The 19,140-nt window shown below is 40.8% G+C and overlaps 1 protein-coding gene across 1 annotated transcript in view; it reads right to left on the bottom strand.

Moving 5' to 3' along the window:
• Window positions 1–19,140, bottom strand: part of CFB (complement factor B) — a 2,501,566-nt gene that overhangs the window by 779,953 nt on the left and 1,702,473 nt on the right. The gene's annotated exons all lie outside the window — the stretch shown is intronic.

Below are 19,140 nucleotides of genomic sequence, written 5' to 3'. Positions count from 1 at the left end.
AAGGTGCTGCTGATGCCTATAAAGCTGATGCTGATTTGTGTGGAGTTAATGCAGAAAGTTGTGTGATATACTGATGTTTGCAGGGCTAATGCTGGTGTCTGTTGATCTGAACCAGGTGGCAGTGGTGTAATGATGATGCTGACATCTGTTGGACTGATCCTGTGAAGTGAATATGAATGCCTTAAGGATTAATGCCGACATCTGTAGGGCTGATCCTGATGTCTGTGGAGGTGAAGTTGATGTGAGATTCACTCCACTATATGCCTTCTATCTATCTTTTGTTAGCTGCCAGGAGCAGTTATGCTTCAAATACTATAACTGCCACTTTGGAGGAAGAATAGAAGCTTTAGGATGTGCTTCCCTGCCCTTCTGAAAGTCTCTCAAGTGATATAATTAGAACGTCAAGTCACTGCCACTGCTGATGGAACTCTAAACCCTGTAAGAGCAACCTGGCTGCAAAGCTCTGTCCCTTGAAAACTACCATACTGGTATATCATAAAGGTTACAGGTATAGACTCAATGGAATCCCTGCTCTTGCACCTCTTCCTGCCTGCAGAATTGGACACTATCTTGCTACTATGGCAGTCACAGACACACAGTAAACACAGAAATTAGAGTTGTGTCTAAGGCACTTACCATAACAGTGGATTTTTGAGGAAAGATCACTGTAACAGTAAACTTTAGCATTTGGTTTTACCCACCTTATTTATTTTCTTTCCCAGATCGTGTTTTGATCAAATAAGCCCCACTACTTATACAGATCATTACTAGTTTCATACTAACATTCTCCAACCCTGGTAATGTGGCAGTCCTTCACACCTGTCAACCACATGCTTAACGAAATAGATGTAGGCTTTAATGAAAGTTGACTTCATTCCTGGAACCCATATAAATATATATATATATATATATATATATATATATATATATATATATATATATATATATATATATATATATATATATATATATATATCAGCAAAACAAACCCAGCTGGAAGATACTGCCAAAACTCCACTTCTAGTAATTCAAAAGCCAACGAAACTCCAAAAAGAAACACGATGTTAATAGTACAAAAATCTTTTCCTTTATTGACGTTAGCGCTTTCACAGATGTCCCTGCTTCATCAGACGTTACAAACAAACAGTTATCTTGCATCATTATATAACAGATTTAAAACACATCACTTCCTAATCTAATGACATCATTTCCCTTGTAAATTAAAGAGCCATACACTCAAATGAAGCAGCAAAAGATCTTCCGTAAATCATTTACGAGCACAACAAACATATCAAACTAAGCATTGTCAAGAAATAGCAAAAATAAAATTTCTATCAAAAAACACAACATATATACATGGATATTCACTTAAAAACACATTATAAAACGAAATAAAAATAATAAGGTATTCCCAAATAGCCCTTGTAGTACTATCATTTCATACTACAAGAATTCCAATATTAGCCTACCATTTAGAAACTCTCAGTAGCGCATCATATCGCATAATCAATCCCAAATGGTACCCACATTAAAACCATTATAGAATGATAAAACACTCCCAGGCAGACCCTACAATACTATCATAATATACTACAAAAATCTATTGCCAGTCTGCCGTTTAACTATTCAAACTGTAGGAAGCACACTATACCTAACTGTCATATTCTAAGTGATATTTATATTGAATCCTATATATAACATCATGCCAATACTAGCCTGAATAGATATATTGACCCTTTAAAATAATTAAGATATATACTTAAATTGATACTATACATATATCAAGCACTAAACATCAAATAGAATCTATCATTTAATGGATCTATTCTTCAAGTATGGTCTCAAAGGGACGGAGTCATTAAGACCTCTCCCCCTGTGAGCAGCAAGACGTAGAATCCACTCAGTCTCTGATAATTCAGTTTGATTAACTAGGTCCCCCCCCCCCCCTTAGAGAGGAACACACTTAATAGGTTTCAGCATGTCTTAAGGGACACTGGACATTTTTTAACTGACCTCTATAAGTTTGTCCAAGATTTTGGTAATGTGGAGACTCTTCTTATGGTAACTCTAGATGTAGTTTCCTTATTTACTTACATACCTAACATTGATGGTATTGCCATGGTTAAAAATTTGTTGTGTGAAACTCTGTCGATCACTGATGTTGATTTTTTGACTCTACTCCTTGAGACAGTACTTGACAATAATTTTTTCATGTTTTCAGATAGATTATATCGGCAATGTACTGGTGTGGCGATGGGCACCAGTTGTGCCAATACGTATGCCAATCTCGTATTGGCATCTTGGGAGAGAGAGGTCTTATTTGTTCATCCGCAGGTCGTCTTCTATAGATGCTTTGTGGACGACCTCTTTCTCCTATGGCAGGGAACAGGTGCCGAATTGAGTTCCTTCCTTGAACATGTTAATGGGTTGAATTGTTTCCTCAAATTTACGATGGATTATTCGAACGAATCCATCGATTTTTTAGATGTCACTATAACCCGTGAAGGTAGTTCTTACAATACCAATGTTTTTAGGAAGAAATGCCATAGAACATCATTTCTGCAAGCGGATAGCATGCATCATCCCAGAACTTTTGCTAATGTAGTTAAAGGACAAGGTCTGAGGATTTCTAGACTTTGTTCCAATGATGTTTCTTTTCATCAGGAACTAAGTAAATTGAGTAGCGATGTGTGCAGGAGGGGTTATGATCATACAGTAGTTGAGAAAGTTTGTAATGATGTGGTTAAGCTGAGGGATAGTAGGGGTAAGCCCTACTATTCAGATCATGAGTATGTATATAAAAGGAAGTCTTGTGACATTGGCAATACACAGCGTATAGCCATACCGTATGTTAAGAATCTGGAGATAATTCAAAAGGCAATAACAAACAATTGGAATATTTTAACTGTGGACAAGGAAGTTTGTAAGATTGTAGGGAATTGTCCACAATATGTTTTTAATAACTCTAAGAGTCTAAAACAGCAGTTGTGTTTTCCTAATTTATCTACCATGAATGTGCTGAATAATTCAGTAATTGATCTAGGAACCAGAAGGTGTGGTTCTTGCCCTCAATGTTCTTATGTGGACTTGTCTAGATTTTTCAGGAATTCCAACGATGGTAAACTCTGGCAGATTAGGTGCCGGGCGGACTGTAATACTAGGAATCTTGTGTATGTAGCTACCTGCCAGAGATGTTTTATGTTTTATGTGGGCAAGACCAATCGTTCTTTGAGAGAACGCATTCGGGACCACTTGTATTGTTTTAACAGGCAGGATAGTTGTAGTGCAATTTCCAGACATATGCTGCAGTTTAACCAGCATACTTTTATGTTTCAAGTGTTACATGTCCAGAGAGAGAATCTAAAGGGGGGGGACCTAGTTAATCAAACTGAATTATCAGAGACTGAGTGGATTCTACGTCTTGCTGCTCACAGGGGGAGAGGTCTTAATGACTCCGTCCCTTTGAGACCATACTTGAAGAATAGATCCATTAAATGATAGATTCTATTTGATGTTTAGTGCTTGATATATGTATAGTATCAATTTAAGTATATATCTTAATTATTTTAAAGGGTCAATATATCTATTCAGGCTAGTATTGGCATGATGTTATATACAGGATTCAATATAAATATCACTTAGAATATGATAGTTAGGTATAGTGTGCTTCCTACAGTTTGAATAGTTAAACGGCAGACTGGCAATAGATTTTTGTAGTATATTATGATAGTATTGTAGGGTCTGCCTGGGAGTGTTTTATCATTCTATAATGGTTTTAATGTGGGTACCATTTGGGATTGATTATGCGATATGATGCGCTACTGAGAGTTTCTAAATGGTAGGCTAATATTGGAATTCTTGTAGTATGAAATGATAGTACTACAAGGGCTATTTCGGAATACCTTATTATTTTTATTTCGTTTTATAATGTGTTTTTAAGTGAATATCCATGTATATATGTTGTGTTTTTTGATAGAAATTTTATTTTTGCTATTTCTTGACAATGCTTAGTTTGATATGTTTGTTGTGCTCGTAAATGATTTACGGAAGATCTTTTGCTGCTTCATTTGAGTGTATGGCTCTTTAATTTACAAGGGAAATGATGTCATTAGATTAGGAAGTGATGTGTTTTAAATCTGTTATATAATGATGCAAGATAACTGTTTGTTTGTAACGTCTGATGAAGGAGGGACACCTGTGAAAGCGCTAACGTCAATAAAGGAAAAGATTTTTGTACTATTAACATCGTGCTTCTTTTTGGAGTTTCGTTGGCTTTTGAATTACTAGAAGTGGAGTTTTGGCAGTATCTTCCAGCTGGGTTTGTTTTGCTGATATCACGTTTTGGGATCTGTTCGTGTTGTTTTTTCATATATATATATATGTATATATATATATATATATATATATATGTGTGTCATTTAATCTAAAACTCAGCTTATGTACATTGTAAAAATATATGACAATAGAGGTTTATGGACTGGCAGATGGGAATGTAATGTGATGTTAAAAATGGAAAATGACTTTATTGTTCATATGACAAGTTTGATAAATGTTGACAGGAATAGAGGGTTTGTAAAATATTGGGGACAATCAAAAATGTGTTTTTTTGTGGAAAAAAATGATCATTTAATGAATGTTTTAAAAGAAAGTGCTGTATTTCTGGAAAAGTGGGGCATGATGCAAAATAAGAAGTTATGTACCTACCATAACGTTCCATGTTAGTTGTCTTCTCTCGCCTTCTTTCTTGCTTGATGGGTTCGGAGCCGATCCCTCGGCTCCGACTCGGCACTTGCTAAGCTCGAGAGTCACTTTTACCAGCTCGAGGCAGCCCCATATCCCATGATGCAAGGCGGTAAGTACCCAGATCTCGTTTGATGACAAAGGGCAATAGCACCAAGCATAAAACACTTCCAAAAGGAAGAAGAAACTTACAGGATGGAAGAAGGACCAGGTCTGAATGGTCTTCAGTATAATAATTTCTTATAACAAGGTCTGTCCAGGCCTGGGGGAAGGAGGGAGGGTCGCAAGAAAGAAGGCGAGAGAAGACAACTAACATGGAACGTTATGGTAGGTACATAACTTCTTAATGTTAAGTTGTCAATCTCGCCTTCATTCTTGCTTGATGGGACCGCGTCCCTAGCACCTCTATCCTGGGTGGCTCAATGGAACAGACTCTTGAGGACTGTAGAGCCAAAACTGGCTCTGTCCCTGGAGGCCAAGTCCAATTTGTAATGGGAAACAAAAGTGTGAGGAGTGGCCCAAGTGGCCGCTGCACAAATAGTGTCTAAAGGAAGTCTAGCTTGAAAGGCTGTAGAAGTAGCTAAGCTCCTAGTTGAATGTGCCTTAGGTTTTGAGCACAGCTGTTTTCCCTGAGCAGATAAATTTCAGAGATGACCGAAGAAAGCCATCTGGACAAGGTCACTTTAGAAACAGGAAGGCCTTTTTTATTATCCGCATAGGAAACAAAAAGTTGATCAGATTTTCTAAATTTTTTGTTCTGTCCAAATAATATCTAAGTTGACGGTGGACATCAAGATAATGTAGTTTTGTTCGGCTCTGTCTGAATAGTTTGGGAAAAATACAGGAGATCAATGGATTGATTCAAATTGGTCTTTGAAGCGACCTTAGGCAAAAGGTCGGATTAGTTCTCAAAGATACTCTGTCTTTGTGAAAAACCAACTACCGGGGTCGAACCGATAGAGCATGAAGTTCAGACACCCTCCTGGCCGATGTAATAGCCACTAGGAATAAAGTTTTCCAAGAAAGAAATTTCAGGGAACAAGAAACAGCTGGCTCTAAGGGGGGAAGAATCAAGGATGTCAGCACTAAATTTAGATCCCACTGAGGAGGAGGATTCCTGATTGGAGGCTTTAGTAGGAAAATTCCTTTCAAGAAGGCCCTGCAGAGCCTATGGGACATAATATTATGATCTGCGACCCCGACATGAAAGTTGGAGATAGCAGCCAATTGAACTCTGACTGTGGAAGAAGAGGAGCCTGCATGAAAAATCTCTGCTAAGAAATCCAGGACTGCCTGAACAGGGGCAGTGAAAGGATCAATATTCTTGGCCTTAGCCCAATAAGAGAAACGTTTCCATTTGCTTGCGTAAATCCTCCTAGTAGAGGATTTTAAAGAAGCTACTATGATGTCTCTAACTGGGTTAGAGATCAAAGGAAGCCTGGCTAAGGAAGGAAGTGGAGCAACCATGCAGTGAGGTTGAGAGAGGGGATAGACCGGTGCAGCTGACCGGATTGGTGAGTCAGAAGATCTGGCACTGGGTCCAGATGCCACGGCTGCACCAAAAGGTGACGATGGAGGAACGGGAACCAAACTTGTCGAGGCCAGTAAGGGGCAATGAGAATCAATTTGGCTCTCAAAACGGTAGCTTTCTGGATAACTTGAGGGATCAGAGGAAAAGGAGGGAAAGCATAAAGAAGTCCCTGGGGCCAATCCTGGGTCAGAGCGTCTCTGGGGGGATGGCCTGGAAGAGGGAAGAGAGAGAAGAAGTCTGGGCATTTGCTGTTTTGGGGAGTAGCAAAAAGATCGCAACATGGACGACCCCATTCCAGAAAAATCTCTTCCGCTATAGATTGCTTGAGAGACCACTCGTGAGGCATGAGAATAGCTCTGCTCAATCTGTCCGCTACAATGTTGGTTTTCCCAGGGATATGCGTTGCTACCAGAAACCGATGAGAGGAGATCGCCCATTGCCATAGTCTGAGCGCTTCTCAACACAAGGGGTAGGACTTGGTTCCGCCCTGTTTGTTGATATACCAAACTACAGACATGTTGTCTGTGTGGACTGCAATTGTCCCTACGGGAAGAAAGTCGTTGAGGGCTTGCAACGTTAAAAGCACCGCTCTCATCTCCAGGACATTTATGTGCAGGTGGTACTCGAACGGCTGCCACGTCCCATAAACCATCCTGCCCTGATAATGACCCCCCCACCCGATCAGGGAGGCATCCGTGGTGACAGTGGCTATCGGGGATGGGGGTACAAAGTGCCTGCCTTGGTGAATCTGAGGAGATGTGATCCACCAAGCAAGGTGATCTTTGCAAGTCTGTGTCACCAGAATCTGGTGACGCATTGGAAGTTGTTGGTAAGACCACTGTGTGAACAGCATCCACTGAAGAAGGCGCATGTAGAAGCGAGCCAGGGGAAGAAGAGTAATGGCCGCAGCCATGAGGCCTAATACCTTTAAAACCATTCTGGCCTGTACTTTCTTGTTGGCTAGAATGATCCTGACATGACTTTGAATGTCTGAAACTCTTTGATCTGTAAGGGTAGCTGACATCCGAACAGTGTTTAAGTTTGCGCCTATGAAAGTAATAGACTGGCAGGGCGATAAGGATGATTTTTCGAAGTTTATCGAGATGCCCAAAAGAGTACAAAGCTTTATTGTGTAATCCCTGGCTTGAATAAGCTGATGCCTGGTGGTGGCTGAAAGGAGCCAGTCGTCGAGATACGGAAACACCTGGAATCCTTGACGTCTCAGGTGAGCCGTGACCACTGCCATACATTTGGTGAACACTCTGGGGGCTGTAGTGAGACCAAAAGGCAGGGCCCTGAACTGGAAATGACTGGACCCCAGCCGAAGCGGAGAAATCTCCTGGAGCGTCTGTGAATTTTGATGTGATAGTACGCATCCTGAAGATCTATTGAGCACATCCAGTTGTCCTTCTGTAAGAAGGGCAGAATTGACTGAAGCGTGACCATTCGAATCTTGTCTTCCTCACAGACTTGTTGAGTCTGCTGAGATCCAATATTGGTCTCCAGTCTCCGTCTTTTGGGGACCAAAAGAACCTTGAGTAGATTCCGGGCTCTGAATGGTCTGTTGTAACTGGCTGAATGGCTCTTTTTTGCAGTAGTTTTGAGACTTCTAACTCTGCAATTTCCCTTAGACCGGGTGGTACATCTGGAAGGGAATTTGAAGGGAAAGGACTTTCCTCGAAAGGAATTATGTAACCCTTGGATATGATCGACTGTACCCATCTGTCTTGAGTGAGGGAATGCCAGGCTTCTGGGTACAGTGATAATCTTCCCCCGACTGCCTCCAAGGAGGGACAGTCGGGCAACATCTCAGGGATGCTGAAAGGGTTTGTCAGAGAGAGGCTCTCTGTTTCCCTGGTTTTTTGGACCCCCTCTGCTTCTAGAGCGGCGTCTGTTGTTGTTACCCCCTCTGCCTCTAGGGGTAAATTGACCACGTGAATCCGGCGTGACTCCTTGGGATTTGCGGAACCACATTTTGCCACCTTTCTGTCCTTTGGGGTAAGGTCTAGAAGGGGTGGAAAAACGGACTCCTACGGCAGAAAGAGTCTTGCCGTCCTGCTCACACCTGGTCAAAGTTTCCTTCACTTGAGGGCCAAACAAAGCTGACCCATCAAAGGGAGAATTTGTGAAGGACGCCTTGAAGGGATCTGCAAAGTCACATAGCCGCATCCAGGCTTGGCGTCTAAGAGCCACACCTGTACCTGCGGCCCTACTCGCACCATCAGCAGCATATGATATTAGCCGCATGGAGGAGTTTGCAATGGAATTAAGGGTTCCTAGCTGCGAAGCAATTTTTCCTGAGCTCCTGCAGCTGTAGGATCCTGAACAACATCACCTAGCTCCTTGAGGATATCCCTTTGGAGTCTGGTGAAGTGACATAGGTAATTCAGCGAACGCATAGCAAAGGTCACTGAGGAAAACATCCGCTTACCGTATCTATCCATGGTCCTAGAGTCCTTATTAGGAGGATGGACGGGTATGGAAGGATCTGCAAGTTCCTTTTTGGTGGCAGCAGCCACCACCATGGCATCAGCGGGGACACCCTTAGTGAGGAATTGCTTATCACAAGGGGCAGTGATAAATTTTGAAGGCCTCCTAGGGACTGGCTCTACAGAGTCAGGAGCTGCCCACGCCTTTCGGGCAATAACCTGCATAAGGGGGTCGAAAGGCGGAGACACCCAGGAGGTGGAGGGCCGAGATCCAAATGCCTCTAGGTATACTGACTCATCCTCAGAGGGATTGTTGGTGGGCCAGTTTCCCCTCTGTTTAAGAAGTTCTAGGATGTCTGAGAAGGAGACATCCTCAGAGGGGGATCTTGGGGATCCCTCTGACTCATCAAAGTCAGTATCTGAAGTGATAGACTCGGGGGAGTCTACATGTTTCCTCTTACAAGTCCTCTTCCTAGGAGGATCTCCCGAAACATCAGGAGAATCCTCGGAAGAGGGGGAAATTCCCAATGGGAAACCCGAGGCGGAGGATCTCTGGGTCCTGTAGCAAGAGAAGTGGCAGAGATGTCAACAGGCACTATAGAGGGAGGAGCTAAGGGAACAGACTGCTGACTGATACCAGTGGCCAGCACACTCTTCATCACCTCGAATGCTCCCCTCCCAGGCAGGTCCGAGAGAACCCGCTCCGAAGAACTAGGAGCTCCAGGGACCACCGAAAGGGAAGTCTCCGAGGCAGATGTCGGAGCCGAGCTCACCAAGGCCGAGGCTCCAAGGGGAAGAGCGGGTTCGGACAAGGGTCCGATGCCACTCACCCCCTCGGAGGAGACCATGGAAGCCCGGCCACCGAATCCCTCTAAGGAAGGTCTCGAAGAGGAGATAAGAGTAGAGGCTGAAGGAACAGAAGGGGGTATCTGTCCTCCAGCCGTAGCAGTAACCATTCCCGAAGACTCCAACTCCAAGCTCTGGGGTAGAGTTGAAGGAGGAACTGTAATGGGGTGTGGACCAATAGTCGTCTGTTGAGACGGACTATGTAACATTTGGGCCAGTGCCTGTGACTTAAGTAATCTACTGACCACTCTCTCTAAGTCATGGTCAGAAAGCCTGGATGACCTTGAAGATCGGCTCCGATGGCTCCGTTCCGAGAGGAGAGGTGAAGCCGGAGCCGAAAGTATCGGCTCCAAGGAAGGAGACCTCGACCTCTTCCTCGAAGGAGCCATCGGAACCGATGAAACTATTGAACCTGTCGGAGCCGACAACTTATCGGAGCCGACAGGTAGCCTCGATGCATCGGCTCCAGCCGGAGCCGACACATCCAAAAAAGTAACGGTGTCGGAGCCGATCGGAGCCGACACCGATGCCTGTGCCACATGGTGGTCGGAGCCGACACCGAAGTGGTCGATGCAGAATCGGCACCGATAGCCATCGGTGCCGAAGGCTTGGTTAAGCCAGAATCGGCTCCAGCCGGAGCCGATCTTGACTCAGAACGAGTCGGAGCCGAGGCCGCAGGCTTTGACACAGAAGCCTGGGCCTTGGAAGACTTGGTAGTCTTAGGTGGAGCCGACTTAGCCGGAGAGCCCTCCAGCTTAAGAAGGCCCCTGAGTATCAATTTGTTTCTTCTTTCCTGCAGGACTCTCTGGCTGAAAGAATGACATATAGCACAGGAGTCCTGCAGGTGAAGAGGCCCCAGGCAATAAAGGCAAGAAGTGTGACCGTCTGTCAGAGACATCTTCTGACAGCACGAGTCACACTTCTTAAAGCCTGAGACCCTATCTTTTGACATGGTGTACACAAGCACACACACACACCAGTCAAAGAATTTTAAAAATTAAATATACCAAAAAGGTATAACTACAAACACACACACACACCCTAACAGGGGGGGGGATGGGATGGGTAAAGTCTGACTAAAAAAATAATAAGAGACAGATAAATTTCTGTCAGAAAGGGTTTAAAACTAAATAAAAACTAACAATAAAGGGTTTTTAAGTTAAAAGGGGCTAAATTAGCGAATTAGTAAATCACTTACCAGGAGCTGGCAAAAGGAGGACCTCATAAGCGAAGCGGCAAACGAGATCTGGGTACTTACCGCCTTGCATCATGGGATATGGGGCTGCCTCGAGCTGGTAAAAGTGACTCTCGAGCTTAGCAAGTGCCGAGTCGGAGCCGAGGGATCGGCTCCGAACCCATCAAGCAAGAATGAAGGCGAGATTGACAACTTAACATGTGTGATTTAAAATGTTTTAAATGTGAAAAGTCAAAACATTTATGGGTGGATTATAAGCAAAATATAGAAGAGCATAAAAAGCGGAAGAGACAGATCTAAATCTTGATCAAGAGACAGAGCTAAATGAAGTAATAAAAAAGAACAAAAAAAAAGTGGAAGAAAATCAAAATCTAATGACAGGTAAAAGTGAAAAAAAAGAAAATACCAAAATTAAGGAAAGAAAAAGTGATGAGCAAAGAAATGGAAGGATGTCAGATATAAGTCAAGAAGAAGAAATGAACTGCAAAGCAGTGAATGGAAGTAAAATTGGATTGGAAAAACAGTAAAAGATAGGAAAAGAACATTTTTAGAAGTAAGCTTAAAAGAGAATAAGAAAGGTAAAGGGTAGTTTTTTTTAAGACAGTGTAAATGATATAAAATATATCACTGAGAATATTAGCAGTAAATGTAAATAGTATTAAAATATAAAGTGTACAATAGAAAACATGAGAATATTTCCAGAAGATGACAACGTACAAAAGGAAAGGTTATGGAAGGTAAAATTATCTGGAATATAGGTATAGAGACAGGTTCAGGTGTAGCAGTATTATTTAAGTAATCAGTTAAAGTGCTGGATTTTATATTAGTGGTATGAGGAGAGTAACTGTTGTAGATGTAAGATGGAAAGGAAAGGGATATAGAATTATTGGTGTATATATATATATATATATATATATATATATATATATATATATATATATGGTTTACTATCAAAATGTCGATCGCCCCTTGCCGACACCACTAACGCGAACTCCAAACTGCGACTGTTGATAATGTCGAACATCGATATTTCGAAATGCATAATCTCGCCCCCCTTTTGACTCATGGTAGCACTTGTTTTAGTGTAGCGGTCGGAAATGTCGACGTTCGGTGTTTTTTGTCGATATCTTGAGGAATCGGCATTACGGCTTTCGCATAAAGGAGTCGACAGTATGTACATTCGACGATGGGCGATCGACATTTTGATAGTAAGCCTATAGATATATATATATATGTGTGTGTGTGTGTGTGTGTGTGTGTGTATATATATATATATATATATATAGGGTTCCTATCAGATCCACGAACGCTTGAAATTTCGAATGTCATATGGTCAACATCATATGATCGAAATTTCAAGCATTCAAAGGTTAAATGTAATGGTGTAGTTCAGTGCAGAATGGGAGAATTTCCCTTTTCTGCACTGAAGTGCGATCTCGGAGTTGGTATATTTAAGTAGGGGGGTGTGGGGGTGCTGCGAGGTTTGCCCCCCTGCCTGCACAATTAAGGTCAATTTTGTTTTTGTTTTATTATATATTCGAACTTTTAAACTTCGATCATATGTTGTCGAACATATGCCATTCAAAGTTTTGAAATTCAAATCAGCAGTTTACTATTATCCAGCGTCCTACCAGTGTATGTGATAGCAGCCTGCTGCAAGCCCCCTGAGTCCATAGTTATCCCCCGAATGCTCCTAATAACCCCATATAAGCATCACAAGTGTTGTGCACACTCCTAAGTTCTGGGAATCACTCCCCTTATTCGCCACCAGGTGGCAGCATTTTACCATAAAAAGGTCCTGCTAAATCCACTTTTATTAGACCTGAAGGCTTACCAAATAGGATTTATCTCTGCCCCTAACAGTGTTTTCTACTTAATAATTCTCTTTTCTCCCTAGTTTTTCATTATCTTTTGAAGGAATTAAAATAGTTCTTGAACATACTATTAGTACAGGCACCACAAAAGATACAATCCCACTCCCTGGCTTTACCTGTAGTTGTAATCCTGTTCATTGATTGTTTTTCCTGAGCCACCTCACCTCTCGGCTCTTCCCGCTCTGTTCGCCCTCCGGGCTCACTCCGCTCCCCTACCCTACCACCAAATCCTACCCACCCCCAGTGCATCTACATTTATACTTGACCCTGACAACCAATCCAATCTCCACACCAATCAGCACCTTCCTTCAATTACACCCAGCCACACCCAAACCAAACCCCCACCCAATAGCCAAACTAAAGAACTAAGATCCAACCACTACCACACCCATCTTACTTCCTATCTGAATATCTCTAGTAGCTACACTAACCATGCAATTCTTACCACTAGTACTAATACTCTCTCCACACTAACCTACACCACATCCACAACCACTAACATACCATTAAACAATACATACCACACAACACATACTTTCACACACACACACACACAAAACACATACATTTTACAATTTGCTCTACACTATTTAATGATAGCTCATTATTCTATATATACAGAACACCCGCCACTCAGCCTCTCAGAAAACAAACACTACCTAGAACAAATATAGATCTAGCACATGCTGTAAAACTCAAACTATTCTACAAAAAATGTTTACTAATCTCAGGAGACATACACCCCAACTCAGGTCCATGCAACAACATTCTCTCACACAAACAAACATCAGACCTACTTATTATTAACCTAATCTCAAGAAGTATAGCTAACAAACTGCAAGACCTACACACATTCATAGCCCAATACTCCAAAAAACTCAAAAGCCAAACCACAAATTCTTCAGAATACACCACGAAAGCACTCAGAGAAGGAACACAGAAGTGGCATTAATCCATCTTTATTCAGTCTGTCCTGGTACCTCAGCAGTTCGCCTTCAGTGGGACACATTCAAACATTTTCAGTGTTCTTTTATATATGCATCAATCAATTAATTAAACAATTAATTATTACAAACATTTTTAACTCATTCAACACTAAACATTAATTTGCAAAACTTCAAATATAATATTCTTTTCATTTTTTCATTTTTTTCCCATCACTTTAAAGAATAAATTATTTAATTTTTAACAAAATTCTTATATATGTATTACAAAAAATACAACTTTGAAATAAATACTCTATTATATTCAAAATTACAATATCAATAAATTTCATCAATTTTATAGATTCCTTTCACTTAGAAATACAATGTAATGCCCTATAAATCATGTTTTACTAAATTTAATTCAAACATTATAGAGTTTGTTATACATAAATTTAAATTTAAATTCACAATCCTGAACAAATACTTTATAATGTTCAAAATTATGACTACAATAAATTTCATTAACTTTCCAAATTCATTCCCTTGGGAAATAAAGTGTGATACCCTTTAATCATTCTCTGTTCAAGTTTATTCAAAGCTGTTTTAAAATTCCCTGTACACAAGTGGGGCCTAGCAAGTACACTGAATCTAAAACTGTCATTTTTACCATCATGTATATTACAAAAATGAGTAGCCACAGGGCTTTCCAAATTACCCCTCCTTATATCACCCAAATGCTCCAGAATGCGAATCTTAATCTTCCTAGTGGCTTGACCAATGTACCACATAGGTGGAACACAATCACATCCTAAAATATATACTACACCAGATGACCTACAATCAAATCTCTCAAAAGCAACATATTTCTTTCCATTTATTTTAATTCCATGCATATTTTTAATTTTATCACAAACAGAGCAACTACCACAACTATACATCCCAATATTACTGTCTACCATAACTTCCAATTTTCTATTCAAAATTTCCTTTAAATTGGGATACCTTTTATAAGAAAAAGTAATATGTTTGGGAAAAAGGTGACCAATTGCTGGATCTTCACATACCACATGCCACAACCCCCTAATAATTTTCTCCATAATAATGGAGAAATTGGAATACCTAGACACAAAAAATATTCTATTCAAATCTGAAAAAGTTTCAGAATAATGTACATTCTCATGTCTACACATCCTAAATGTCTGATCTTTACACAACTTCCATTTTATAGCTTGAAGCTTGTCATGATCATAACCACGAGATGTTAATCTATCCAAAATTCCATCACAAACTTCCTCCCAAAGCTTTTTATCTGAAGTATTTCTCAAATTCCTTTTAAATTCCCCTTCTGGTAAAGCCTTAATCAAATGTAAAGGGTGCATGCTGCAAGCATGCAAAAAGTTATTAACCGATGTAGGTTTCCTAAAAGTTCTGTATTGAACCAAGCTATTCATTCCTACATAAAACTCTACATCAAGAAAAGGAATTTTAAATTGAGATATGTGTGCTACAAATTTTAAACCATGATAGTTATTGTTCAAATCCAACAAAAACTGATCAAACAAAACAGTGTCACCCTTACACACAAAAATTAAATCATCTATATAACGTTTGAAAAATGCAACATTATTGACAAAAAATGTATTCTGAAACATAAACTCCTTCTCAAATTCCCCCATGTAAATCACTGCATAACTTGGTGCAAAAGCTGCACCCATAGCAGTTCCATTTACCTGCAAAAAATATTCATTTTTCCACAAAAAATAATTATGTGTTAAACTAAATTCAAGCAAACTCAACAAAAACCTAGCGCATGGTCCTTCTCCCATCACTTTATACATTGCTTCCAAGCCCCATCTTATCTTAATATTGGTGTAGAGTGATACAACATCAACACTGGCCCAGTAGTAACTCTCTTCCCATTTCAGCCCTCTTAATGCCAGGCAAACATTTTGAGTATTTCGCACATGTGACTGTACTTTTGGAAGCTTTACCTGTAGTTGTAATCCTGTTCATTGATTGTTTTTCCTGAGCCATCTCACCTCTCGGCTCTTCCCGCTCTGTTCGCCCTCCGGGCTCACTCCGCTCCCCTACCCTACCACCAAATCCTACCCACCCCAGTGCATCTACATTTATACTTGACCCTGACAACCAATCCAATCTCCACACCAATCAGCACCTTCCTTTAATTACACCCAGCCACACCCAAACCAAACACCCCACCCAATAGCCAAACTAAAGAACTAAGATCCAACCACTACCACATCCATCTTACTTCCTATCTGAATATCTCTAGTAGCTACACTAACCATGCAATTCTTACCACTAGTACTAATACTCTCTCCACACTAACCTACACCACATCCACAACCACTAACATACCATTAAACAATACATACCACACAACACATACTTACACACACACACACACACACACACACACACACACACACACACACATACATTTTACAATCTGCTCTACACTATTTAATGATAGCTCATTATTCTATATATACAGAACACCCGCCACTCAGCCTCTCAGAAAACAAACACTACCTAGAACAAATATAGATCTAGCACATGCTGTAAAACTCAAACTATTCTACAAAAAATGTTTACTAATCTCAGGAGACATACACCCCAACCCAGGTCCATGCAACAACATTCTCTCACACAAACAAACATCAGACCTACTTATTATTAACCTAATCTCAAGTATAGCTAACAAACTGCAAGACCTACACACATTCATAGCCCAATACTCCCCAGATTTATTATTACTGAAACCTGGCTAAAACCCTCCACCCAAAATGAAGAAATTCTCCCACCAGGCTATAACATCTTAAGACTAGACAGAAATGCTAAAAAGGGAGGCGGAGTTGCTATTCTATTTAAAAACACACTCAACCTCCAGCCTCTGCAAACCCCACTTCCCAAATTCCAAAATGCTGAAACATTAGGCTCAGTTCTATCTCTAAACAACAAAAAGAGAATTAACATCCTTTGCAGTTATATCCCTCCAGGAAATAACTCAGCAACAATAGAGGAAATCTTACAATGGGCTACAACCAACCTGCCACAAGAAACTATCCTGTTAGGAGACCTAAATCTAGACTGGCTATGCTGCAATTCTAGCAATCCCACAAACCATATTAACTTATTCGGATTTTCTCAACTAATCCAAGAACCCACCAGAGTGGACAAAAAATCCCAGAAACAGTCAACTATTGATTGGACTTCAGTAAACTTCCCTAGTCAAAATTATCACATGGGCTGCCTACCTGATGCACTCAGTGATCACAGCCCCACTTTCCTTCTTCATAAAAAGTTAAACATAGCCAAACCCATACTGTATAAGGAAACTAGAGATGAGCACAAGGTAAATCCACAAATTCTCAACAGTATATTACAACAATGTAATTGGCAACCATTACATACTCTGGAACTAGACCACGCAGTTAAACTTTTCAAGAGTACTTTTATGAATGTTCTGAATACAGTAGCTCCCATTAGAAAACTTAGAACCAAAGTAAACTATGCCCCTTGGCTGACTAGGACCACAAAAGGCTTACTACAAGTCAGAGATAATGCCTGGAAGATCTGGAAAAAGAACAACACTAGCTTAAATAGACAGAACTATCAACAACTTCGTAATCAAGCCAAAAGACAAACAAAGCAAGATAAACAAAGCTACTTCCTAAATCTCCACAACAAACATTCTAAAACCCCCCAAAAGTTCTGGCATGCTATCAACTCCCTTCTAAAACCCAGTAAAACTACCACCCCAGCTCCCAACACAAATACCACTAATGACAGCTTAGCTTCTCAATTCAACTATCACTTCACAGAGTCTATTCTATCACTATCTACCCAGCAATCTAGCAATAACCCTCTATCCACCCCCACTAAGGACCACAATAACATACCATCATTTACTCTCTCACCTGTACCAACCTCCATAGTCAAAAAACCTCTCTCAAAACTAAAACCTACCATTCTTGCAGCTGATGGCCTACCCACTAATTTCCTAAAACTAGCAGCTGAATCTCTAGCCTACCCTGTCTCAATTCTGATTAACTGCTCCATAAAAGAAGCTTACATCCCTCAGCTATGGAAAGCATCACATATTATCCCCCTACACAAAGGTGGCAACTCCTACGAGCTATCAAACTACCGCCCCATTGTTATCCTATCCCCCCTGTCCAAACTCCTTGAAAAATGTATTCATACCCAAGTGATGCATTTCTTAACCTCACATAATCTCCTCTCCTCAACCCAGCACGGCTTCCGCCCAAACCATAGTACAACCACTGCTCTTTTGTCTTTCACTAACCAGGTTAACCATCTTAGAAATAACAACTTTGCATCTGCCATATTCTTAGAACTCTCTAAGGCATTTGACATGGTCTCGCATAACCTACTTCTAGACACACTATCATCAATGTCCTTTGCCCCCTCTACAACTGCTTGGTTCAAAAACTATCTCTCTGATAGGAAACAATCAGTCAAATGGCAAGGAGTACTATCACCTCTACTATCATCCACCATAGGTGTTCCACAAGGCTCAATACTAGGCCCATTACTATTCACTATTTTCACCAACAGACTACACACCTCCACACTGCATGCATCACTTATACAGTACGCAGATGACTCCACCTTAATCTGCTCAGCCCCAGCCCTAACCACTCTTCAAAACCTTACCCAGGAATCCTTTAACTCCATTGAAAAATGGATTACTGATATCCAACTGATTCTTAGCCCCAACAAGACAAAATTACTCCTATTCACCCCAAACAAATAGAGACCCACACCCCATTCTTTCACAATCACTTTCAAAAATGGCACCACAATTTCCCCCTCCCTCCATACAAAACTCCTTGGCATTGAAATAGATAAAGATCTTCACTTCGATGTCCATATCTCTCAAACCATTACAAAAATACATAAAAAATTAGGAACCCTGTATAAACACAAACGCTTCCTAACAGACCAAGCACGGGTCACCCTAGCCCAAACCCACCTTCTGTCTACCCTAATGTATGCATCTCCAATCCTAACCCACATTAGGAAAACAGACATGAAGAAACTAGAGTCATGTTACAATAAAATTGCCAAATTCGCCAATAACTCTGCTTTTCGTAGCCATCATTGCCTTGTTCTAAAAGAACTACAGTGGTTAGAACATCCTCATTTAATTAATTACCACCAACTAGTCCTCACCTATAACATCCTAAAGAATCCCCACAAGACTCCAGCCCTGAACCAACTGCTTAACCAATACTCAGCAAACCGTCCACTCCGCTCATCAAACAAAACCCTTTTGCGTATAACTCAAGCCAACAACACTGCAGGTAAAGCTCTTTTCTCTCATACCATAGTAAAAATGTGGAATAACCTCCCCCAGAATATATCCTCAGCACCTTCTATCTCACTCTTCAAAAAATCACTCAAATCACACCTCTTGCATTCCTGGCTCTGTCCTTGCATCACATAAATGATTTCCTGCTCTCCTCAAATACTTCCTACCTCCTCTATATTCTGCTTACTGTCTCTATATTACAGTACTAACAACTCCTCAAAATTGCCATACAGGGCCTTC

Source organism: Protopterus annectens, chromosome 9.part0, assembly GCF_019279795.1.
Source record: "Protopterus annectens isolate FY-2018-M chromosome 9.part0, PAN1.0, whole genome shotgun sequence".
NCBI lineage: Eukaryota > Metazoa > Chordata > Ceratodontiformes > Protopteridae > Protopterus > Protopterus annectens.
The sequence above is the reverse complement of the archived record's forward strand: the minus strand, read 5'-3'. Positions and strand labels throughout refer to the sequence as shown.